Source organism: Rhynchophorus ferrugineus, unplaced genomic scaffold (assembly GCF_030347505.1).
Source record: "Rhynchophorus ferrugineus isolate W39M unplaced genomic scaffold, kcgeb_rfMv2 rfM615, whole genome shotgun sequence".
Lineage (NCBI taxonomy): Eukaryota > Metazoa > Arthropoda > Insecta > Coleoptera > Curculionidae > Rhynchophorus > Rhynchophorus ferrugineus.
Genome location: NW_027473192.1, coordinates 22,501 through 32,005, shown reverse-complemented (window position 1 = coordinate 32,005; position 9,505 = coordinate 22,501). Strand labels below are relative to the sequence as shown.

The 9,505-nt window shown below is 45.2% G+C and overlaps 3 non-coding genes across 3 annotated transcripts in view; all 3 read left to right on the top strand.

Annotated features, from left to right (window-relative positions):
• Window positions 1–5,085: 5,085 nt before the first annotated feature.
• LOC143206257 (small subunit ribosomal RNA) lies at window positions 5,086–7,074 on the top strand. The gene has a single exon (XR_013008243.1). It is a non-coding gene; the product is annotated as a small subunit ribosomal RNA (ribosomal RNA).
• Window positions 7,075–7,782: 708 nt separating this feature from the next.
• Window positions 7,783–7,937, top strand: LOC143206256 (5.8S ribosomal RNA). Its single transcript, XR_013008242.1, has one exon. It is a non-coding gene; the product is annotated as a 5.8S ribosomal RNA (ribosomal RNA).
• A 419-nt stretch (window positions 7,938–8,356) lies between these two features.
• The window catches only part of LOC143206258 (large subunit ribosomal RNA), a 4,098-nt gene continuing 2,949 nt past the window's right edge, over window positions 8,357–9,505 (top strand). The window contains exon 1 of the ribosomal RNA XR_013008244.1: window positions 8,357–9,505. This exon is cut by the window's right edge and continues 2,949 nt beyond it. This is a non-coding gene — a ribosomal RNA (large subunit ribosomal RNA).

The following is a 9,505-nucleotide window of genomic DNA, read 5'->3' as shown; positions in this document are numbered from 1 at the left end:
CTTCAGAGCTATTAAAAAATACATAGCGGCCAATTACAAAGTGGATGCTGACAAATTATCGCCCTTTATAAAGAAATATATAAAGACGTGGATCGCTTCGGGTGTTTTGGTACAAACGAAGGGCAAAGGAGCTTCCGGATCATTTAAATTAGCGGCTTCGGCACGTAAAGCAGGAGGTACGACAGCCGCAGGTACGAAGAAAAGAAAAACGGCCACTGCCAAAACCGGACAGAAAAATAAACGAAAACCAGTAGGAGGTGCCGCGACAGCTACGACAGCCGGTGGTAAAAAAGCGTCTGCCAAAAAAACCTCAGAGAAAACGGAAAAAAAGACGACCGCCGCCTCCGCCTCAACTAAGAAAACCACAGCTAAAAGTAAGAAAGGTGAATCTGCAACTTTGGCCGAGAAAAAAGCTTCTGCCAAAAAAGCCGTCGAAAAGAAAACAGGAAAGAAATCTACCGCCGCCACGACTACGTCCGCTTCCAATGCCGCCGCTAATAGTTCATCTTCGAAAGCAGCAAAAAGCAACACGGCCGCAAGATCCCCGAAATCGCCTTCCAAAGCGAAAAAATCTAATAAAGCCGGACCTACGAAAAAGCCCAAGGCGCCTAAACCGAAAAGTGCTAAGACGACGACCTCAACTGTTCGTGTTGCCGCTGGTGAAGGTGCGAAAACTAAAAAACCAGTATCACCAAAGAAAAAGAAATAAAACTATTTCTACTACGTATGACGATATATTAAACAGGCGACACATTTCATCGTCAGATCAAGAAGACACGGAGTTGAAAATTACAAATATCCCGACACTCCTGGACGTGCTACGACTTCCCTAAAAAATACGTTCGTCCAAGACCGTATTTTTTTAATAGAAAAAAAAAACGGTTCTTTTCAGAACCACAATATAACTTTATAAAAGAAAGAATATTTATATAATTTATTTATTATCTTATTATTACTTAAATGATTATTTTCTAGATAGAGCCGTAACTAATTAGGGAACCGATCGATCGATACTCTAAAACAGTAATAAAGGAATATTCAGTACAGATCAGATTATTTATAAATTTTCTAGTTAATATTTATTCTTTAATAAGAACGCGTATTCTAACTTCTTTTTTATACGATTTTGTTGGCCCTGAAAAGGACCGATATTAAAGGGCGTATGCAAAACTTTAAACGGTTTGCGTTATCTATTTGGTTTTGCTGTCTGTCTTTTTAGGCAATAATACTGCTTGAATGTTAGGCAAGACGCCGCCCTGGGCAATAGTAACGCCAGATAACAGTTTATTCAATTCCTCGTCGTTTCTGATGGCCAATTGTAAATGCCTAGGGATAATCCTTGTTTTCTTGTTGTCTCTAGCGGCGTTACCCGCCAACTCGAGAACTTCGGCCGCCAGATATTCCATTACGGCAGCTAAGTAAACGGGAGCACCGGCCCCTACGCGTTCGGCATAATTTCCTTTCCTTAGAAGTCGGTGAATACGACCGACAGGAAATTGTAATCCCGCACGATTGGAACGAGACTTCGCCTTTCCCTTCACTTTTCCGCCTTTACCACGTCCGGACATGTTAATCTCGATCGTTGTTAGATACTGCTCACCTTTAAATCAAAAACGGTACTGGAAATTTCTTACAGATCGGCCTGGAATTTTGTCCGCGAGCCAAACTCGTTATATCATACGCGACCAATCAGACTCTAACTCGGGCTATGGGCGGGGCTTAGAAGTGTTCCTTCGAATGTTATAAGTTCTAGAATTAAAGGCATTTTTTTAGTTAAGTACTCTTTGAGGTACGTGAGACGTCGGGATTTTTATTTCGAAATGCCACCGAAGACAAGCGGTAAGGCGGCCAAGAAAGCCGGAAAAGCCCAGAAAAATATCTCTAAGAGCGACAAGAAAAAGAAGCGCAGGAGGAAGGAAAGCTATGCGATTTACATATACAAAGTTTTAAAGCAGGTTCATCCCGATACGGGTATCTCCAGCAAGGCCATGTCGATCATGAATTCTTTCGTGAACGATATATTCGAAAGGATAGCCGCCGAAGCGTCGCGTCTCGCCCATTACAATAAGAGATCAACGATCACGAGCAGAGAAATCCAAACCGCCGTTAGGTTATTGTTACCCGGTGAGTTGGCTAAGCACGCCGTTAGCGAAGGTACCAAAGCAGTCACCAAATATACCAGTTCTAAGTAAATTAATTCACATACCTATGTGTGTTTCAATATACTACTTACCTGCAAAATCGGTTCTTTTCAGAACCACAATTGGATATACATTTTAAAAAATGAAATGTTAAACAGTAGCTGACATTTTATAAAAACAGAATTTTCAGATATATATATATATATTGTAGTTATTGTATTGAATTATATTATATCATTATAATCTGTTATATAGTAAGTATATAGAATAAGTTTTGTAAAAATGGTACGGCCCGAGATTGTTATTTAAAAATAAGGTAAAGTATTTCTGGAGTGACTTCGAAAATATGTGTATTCATTTTTATTACGTTTATGACTATATGATAATTAATTTATTTTTCCTAACTGTGGCTAATTGTGGATTGTGGCTAATTTCTACACGATAAGTATTAATCACGGGAACGTCTCGAAATGAACAAATAGGAACTGTAATTAATCAAGAATTTAGAATGGAACTATCGTCCTAATATAATGAGGATCGTCAAAGAGAAGATACTTTTTTTTTCGTTTACTAGGTTGACCTTGCTTGGGGACAGTGGAACTCAGTGGAAAATCGCTGATGGTGGGTGAGGAGGATAGGCCTGTGGTCAGAATCGATATCTTGGAGTACTTGCAGGTCAGAGGCTTGATTCGAATTTTGATAGATAAAAAAGTCAATTATTGTCGGTCGATTGGAGGAGTAGTGAGTTGGTTCGCTTGGAGCAATAAGCCCAAGTTCCAACTCATCTATTATCCCGGCCGATAGTAATTCTTCCAATAGCTGTGTGGTTGATGGCGTTGAAAATGGCCTGAAAATCTCCTTGGTCATCTGAATATGTTCCGAAGAGTATTTCGCCAATGGAGATCGGGTTCGTGTTCTAGTGGAATCCAGACCAGCCAGACGACTGTTATCTTGAGTTCCCCGTACATGAGTGGGGGGAGGAATTGGTCTTTTGGGTTTGGTTGTTTTTGGAGTAGGTCGGCACTTGCATCCCGAGTAATTTGCGGTGTATGGTTCTCAACAGTTGGTGCATTTCGGCGGGGAATTTCTGTCTTTGGGACTTGACGTAGGCCGGAGTGGCTTTACAGTTGGCCGATGAATGACCGTAGAATTGGCAGTTAAAACGTTGAACGCGCCTGCCGTTGCCGCGCTGGGCTTGGACTTTTACCACCTGATTCATTAGGCGGTCGACCGCGAAGATACGGCGTTCCTCTCGAGGAACCGACCAACATGGATTGGATTGAAACCGAGCTTCATGAGCGCGGTTCGGACTTCGAGTTACCATTACGTCGAGAGAGAAATATAATATATTAGCTGACCCCGCAGACACTCCGTACCCTGTACTCAATGGATAAATAAAGGATTCATTCTATCAAATTCTTCGTTCAAATCACTTTCGAATCATCCTTAGGAACATTCTGATATCGGAAAACCTTATCCGTAGTCGATAAACGATATCTAACGGATGAATTATAGAAAATGGCCAATAAGCGGCAAATATCCGATCGTAAGGGTGCACCATCGTTTCGGCGAATCATTCTTTTGGAATCTTACGTTCTACAAGCAAAACATTTATTCATAGGTATATACCGATAATAACGAACGGGCCGACGTAACAACCTAAAATGTCCTGAAATACGTGAGAACAGTTTTACTCCGATCGCCGTATCGATATGTGACAGTATCCATCCTATGAAGGATCTTTACATTCTACTAGCATAATTTTATGGATCGGAATTTTCCGACTTTTAAAGAACGTGATCGGCAGTCTAGAAACGGCCTGAGGACGTATTAACACGAGAGGTTAAAATTATTGCTTTAGAAGTTCACGTTGTCTAAAGCTAAAGTTTATTCATCGGAACATTCCGATAATAACGAGAACGGGCAGACGTAAAAACGAAAAATTTGCGCAACGTCCGTATAAACGATCTGTTCTAAAACACCCATACATTTCCGATAGCTGGCGAGAGACCCGCGCTTAAATCGTGTGCGCTTCTACGTGGGGCGATACGAGAGACGGATACGACGGGTCGGGTCGACCGGCGCTGTGACACTTTTACCGAGTGGCTTTTGATCAGCGAAGGTGGTATTACATATTATATGTTAATATATAAGATCCGAACCGTATTTTTTTATTTATCTAAATAAAAAGCGTATTTCGTCGTGTTATTATATATTCGTAACGCTCTCGCGATTTTGTATCGTCGTTTCGTTGTTCTTCCTGGTCGGTTTTTTTCGATATATCGGGAAGCGTACGACGACGACGACGGTATCACTGCGAGATCGCGAATTCGGCGGGAACATTCGGCTTCGTTAGAAGAAGATGATCCACGATTCATATGCGATTGGAATTATTATTTTTATGGACGTATCGGTTTTTCATCGGAACGTTCATAAAACAGCAACACATTTTGCGATAGCTCTCTGCTCTCCGAGCGAGAATAAAATAAAAAATCACGAAACGTTTCTCGTACGAGGTTTCCTTGTCGCTTTATATATTTCTATCTAGCGAAGGGTTCGGAGAGAATGTTTTTCGAGGTCTTATAAACGCCGAACGATATTTTGCGGCATCCAATTTTCGACGTAGTCGACGATCGTCGTCGATAATCGAGATAATTGGGTGCCTAGTCGATCGGTTGTGTATAAAAAAAACAAAAGATGTGTCTAAGATGATGATATCGTTTTGTTTTATTAGACAACTAATATTAAAATGTAAGAGCGTGGCGCCTCGGACCGGTTTTTCCGTCGTCTAGGCGCGCTATCATGCACCTCCTTTTTATTAGTCGTCGATATATATTATATATCGTCGTCTTACGCACACGTTTCTTTATAAGTCAAACTTATAAAATAAACTGTGTCTGTATTTGTTTTATCTGCTTCGTGTCGATAAAATAATAAGAACAGTTCCCTGGTTGATCCTGCCAGTAGTCATATGCTTGTCTCAAAGATTAAGCCATGCATGTCTCAGTACATACCGAATTAAGGTGAAACCGCGAAAGGCTCATTAAATCAGTTATGGTTCCTTAGATCGTACCCACAATTACTTGGATAACTGTGGTAATTCTAGAGCTAATACATGCAAACAGAGCTCCGACCAGAGATGGAAGGAGTGCTTTTATTAGATCAAAACCAATCGGTTTCGGGTTCGCGCTCGTCATCGTACAACTTGGTGACTCTGAATAACTTTAAGCTGATCGCACGGTCTCGCACCGGCGACACATCTTTCAAATGTCTGCCTTATCAACTGTCGATGGTAGGTTCTGCGCCTACCATGGTCGTAACGGGTAACGGGGAATCAGGGTTCGATTCCGGAGAGGGAGCCTGAGAAACGGCTACCACATCCAAGGAAGGCAGCAGGCGCGCAAATTACCCACTCCCGGCACGGGGAGGTAGTGACGAAAAATAACGATACGGGACTCATCCGAGGCCCCGTAATCGGAATGAGTACACTCTAAACCCTTTAACGAGGATCAATTGGAGGGCCAGTCTGGTGCCAGCAGCCGCGGTAATTCCAGCTCCAATAGCGTATATTAAAGTTGTTGCGGTTAAAAAGCTCGTAGTCGAATTTGTGTCTCGCGCCGCCGGTTCATCGTTCGCGGTGTTAACTGGCGTGTTTTTCGCGAGACGTCCTGCCGGTGGGCTTAGTCGTGTCGCGTCGCCGTCGCGCGTGCGTTTCGGCGTGCGTGTTGTGCGCGTCGTGGTTACGACGGCCCAACTCAATCCTGCCGCGGTGCTCTTTACTGAGTGTCGAGGTGGGCCGGCACGTTTACTTTGAACAAATTAGAGTGCTCAAAGCAGGCTAAAATTTCGCCTGAATACTGTATGCATGGAATAATGGAATAGGACCTCGGTTCTATTTTGTTGGTTTTCGGAACCCCGAGGTAATGATTAATAGGAACGGATGGGGGCATTCGTATTGCGACGTTAGAGGTGAAATTCTTGGATCGTCGCAAGACGAACAGAAGCGAAAGCATTTGCCAAAAACGCTTTCATTGATCAAGAACGAAAGTTAGAGGTTCGAAGGCGATCAGATACCGCCCTAGTTCTAACCTTAAACGATGCCAGCTAGCGATCCGTCGACGTTCCCTAATATGACTCGACGGGCAGCTTCCGGGAAACCAAAGCTTTTGGGTTCCGGGGGAAGTATGGTTGCAAAGCTGAAACTTAAAGGAATTGACGGAAGGGCACCACCAGGAGTGGAGCCTGCGGCTTAATTTGACTCAACACGGGAAACCTCACCAGGCCCGGACACCGGAAGGATTGACAGATTGAGAGCTCTTTCTTGATTCGGTGGGTGGTGGTGCATGGCCGTTCTTAGTTGGTGGAGCGATTTGTCTGGTTAATTCCGATAACGAACGAGACTCTAGCCTGCTAACTAGGCGCTTTTTGACATCCTAAAGGCCCGCCGGCCGCGTTGCTTTCGGGTTTCGCGGTTCGTGCGCGGTTTTTACTGTCGGCGTACAAACTATTCTTCTTAGAGGGACAGGCGGCTTCTAGCCGCACGAGATTGAGCAATAACAGGTCTGTGATGCCCTTAGATGTTCTGGGCCGCACGCGCGCTACACTGAAGGAATCAGCGTGTCTTCCCTGGCCGAGCGGCCCGGGTAACCCGCTGAACCTCCTTCGTGCTAGGGATTGGGGCTTGCAATTGTTCCCCATGAACGAGGAATTCCCAGTAAGCGCGAGTCATAAGCTCGCGTTGATTACGTCCCTGCCCTTTGTACACACCGCCCGTCGCTACTACCGATTGAATGATTTAGTGAGGTCTTCGGATCGACACGCGATGGCGTTTCGGCGTCGTCGATGTGTAGGAAAAGATGACCAAACTTGATCATTTAGAGGAAGTAAAAGTCGTAACAAGGTTTCCGTAGGTGAACCTGCGGAAGGATCATTACAGTGTGTTGTTATGCCTATATATATATAATAGGTAAACGTACAAGTCTGTAAAAATCATTGTCGAACGTTAAAGAGCCATCTACGAAGTTCGGAAGTTCCGATCGAATTTCGACGTCGTCAACGTAGCTGTTTTCGGGTACCTATAATATATGGTTTTAAAAGATGTACGCCCGAAAGCGGAGATATATACGATGAAGATGTTGTTATATAGGACGACGAGTAATAATCGTCGGCCTACGACGGATTTCGTTATAAATGGACAAATCGAGCGCAAAATAAAACGATTTTGCCAATTATATTTCTAATCGACGTTTCGATCCTCATATCGACGAACATATACGATGATCGGTAATGTGATTAGTTTACGAAAATCTTATCACCCTTCGTTTGTTTCATTCCAAAAGGGTGAGATTTAGTTTACGAAAATATTGCCAAACTATGATCAGCGTATGCTCTTTTGTTGTCGTACGAGGTGAGACGACGAAAATTTACAACGAACGTCACCATTTCGAGTAGTCTGTCTCCGCTCCTCTCGTTGTGTGTAGTGGAGAAGACGAAAATAAACCGTAAGAGCGTTTTAAAGTCGACGGCGGCTGCGAAAGGGGCGCAAGCGCTGTCTATGACGTGAGCGCGCGTCGTCGTCGTCGTCGTCGTCTTATAATAGAAACGTTTCGATATGCGTTTAAAACCTAACTTAAAAAAAGATTACCCTAAACGGTGGATCACTTGGCTCGTGGGTCGATGAAGAACGCAGCTAATTGCGCGTCAACTTGTGAACTGCAGGACACATGAACATCGACATTTCGAACGCACATTGCGGTCCTGGGATCTCATACCCGGACCACTCCTGGCTGAGGGTCGTATCTCATTTCAAGACTGCTCGGATTTTCTTTGATCTTCGCGATCGACGAGAAATGTCTGAGCGTGCTGAGCGTATAAGCGCGATTCGATCGCGACGTTCTAAAACGTGACAGCGGACCCGTACGTGTGACCTAACTCTCTCGTACGGGTCGTACGAATATGAAAGGGATGAGACGTGTTTAAAACGGTCGTTCGCACGTTTTTGTGATAAACGTAGCGCGCACCATTAATACGATCGTCGTATCCGATAAAATTAGTTTTTAATCGACGTCGGATCGTAGGTGCGTTGTCTCTCGAATACGAGGGAGAAAACACCGTTTTTCGACGGCGCGTCTTTTCCATTCTAAACTTTTATATTTCGTATTGGCTCCTAATCTTCATTATTATGATGATTACGAGCGCCACGCATATTAAACTAGCGACCTCAGAGCAGGTGAGACTACCCGCTGAATTTAAGCATATTACTAAGCGGAGGAAAAGAAACTAACTAGGATTCCCTTAGTAGCTGCGAGCGAACAGGGATTAGCCCAGCACCGAATCCCGCGACCGACATCGGGCGCCGGGAAATGTGGTGTTCGGGAGGGTCCATTATCTCGACGTTACGTCGCGCGTCCAAGTCCATCTTGAACGGGGCAACAGCCCATAGAGGGTGCCAGGCCCGTAGCGACCGTGACTGACGGCGAGAGGATCTCTCCTTAGAGTCGGGTTGCTTGAGAGTGCAGCCCTAAGCGGGTGGTAAACTCCATCTAAGGCTAAATATAACCACGAGACCGATAGCGAACAAGTACCGTGAGGGAAAGTTGAAAAGCACTTTGAAGAGAGAGTTCAAGAGTACGTGAAACCGTTTAGGGGTAAACCTGAGAAACCCGAAAGGTCGAAGGGAGAAATTCATTCGCGGCTCGTAGTAGGCGGCGTGCGATCGCGTGACACGTGACGTTTCGGCGTTGCGCGCGCCTTTCGTACGTCGATCCGGCGACGAACGCGTGCACTTTTCTCCTTGTAGGACGTCGCGATCCGTTGGGCGTCGGCTTAAGGCTCGAGGTGGAGACCGTAGACTGCGGTTCGCGCCGTTTTCGTTTACGGACCCTCGTGTTCGCGGTCGACTCGCTCGACGGTATACCGAATGGTTTAAGGCCGCTACTCGTTAGCGTTCGGCTCGTCGCAAGCGCGTCAGATGCACGTCGGTAATCGGACCCGGTGCCGTTTCCGACCTCTGATGACTGTTGGCGACGAGGTTCTCGAACAGACCTAGACCGATCGGCGACGCTATAGCTTTGGGTACTTTCAGGACCCGTCTTGAAACACGGACCAAGGAGTCTAGCATGTGCGCGAGTCATTGGGAATCACTAAACCTAAAGGCGTAATGAAAGTGAAAGTTCGTCTCGCACGAACTCAGGGAAGATGGGCGGTTTACCCTTAAAAGTGGCCGCTTCGCATTCCCGGGGCGTCTCGTTCTCATCGCGAGAAGAGGCGCACCAAGAGCGTACACGCTGGGACCCGAAAGATGGTGAACTATGCCTGGTCAGGACGAAGTCAGGGGAAACCCTGATGGAGGTCCGTAGCGATTC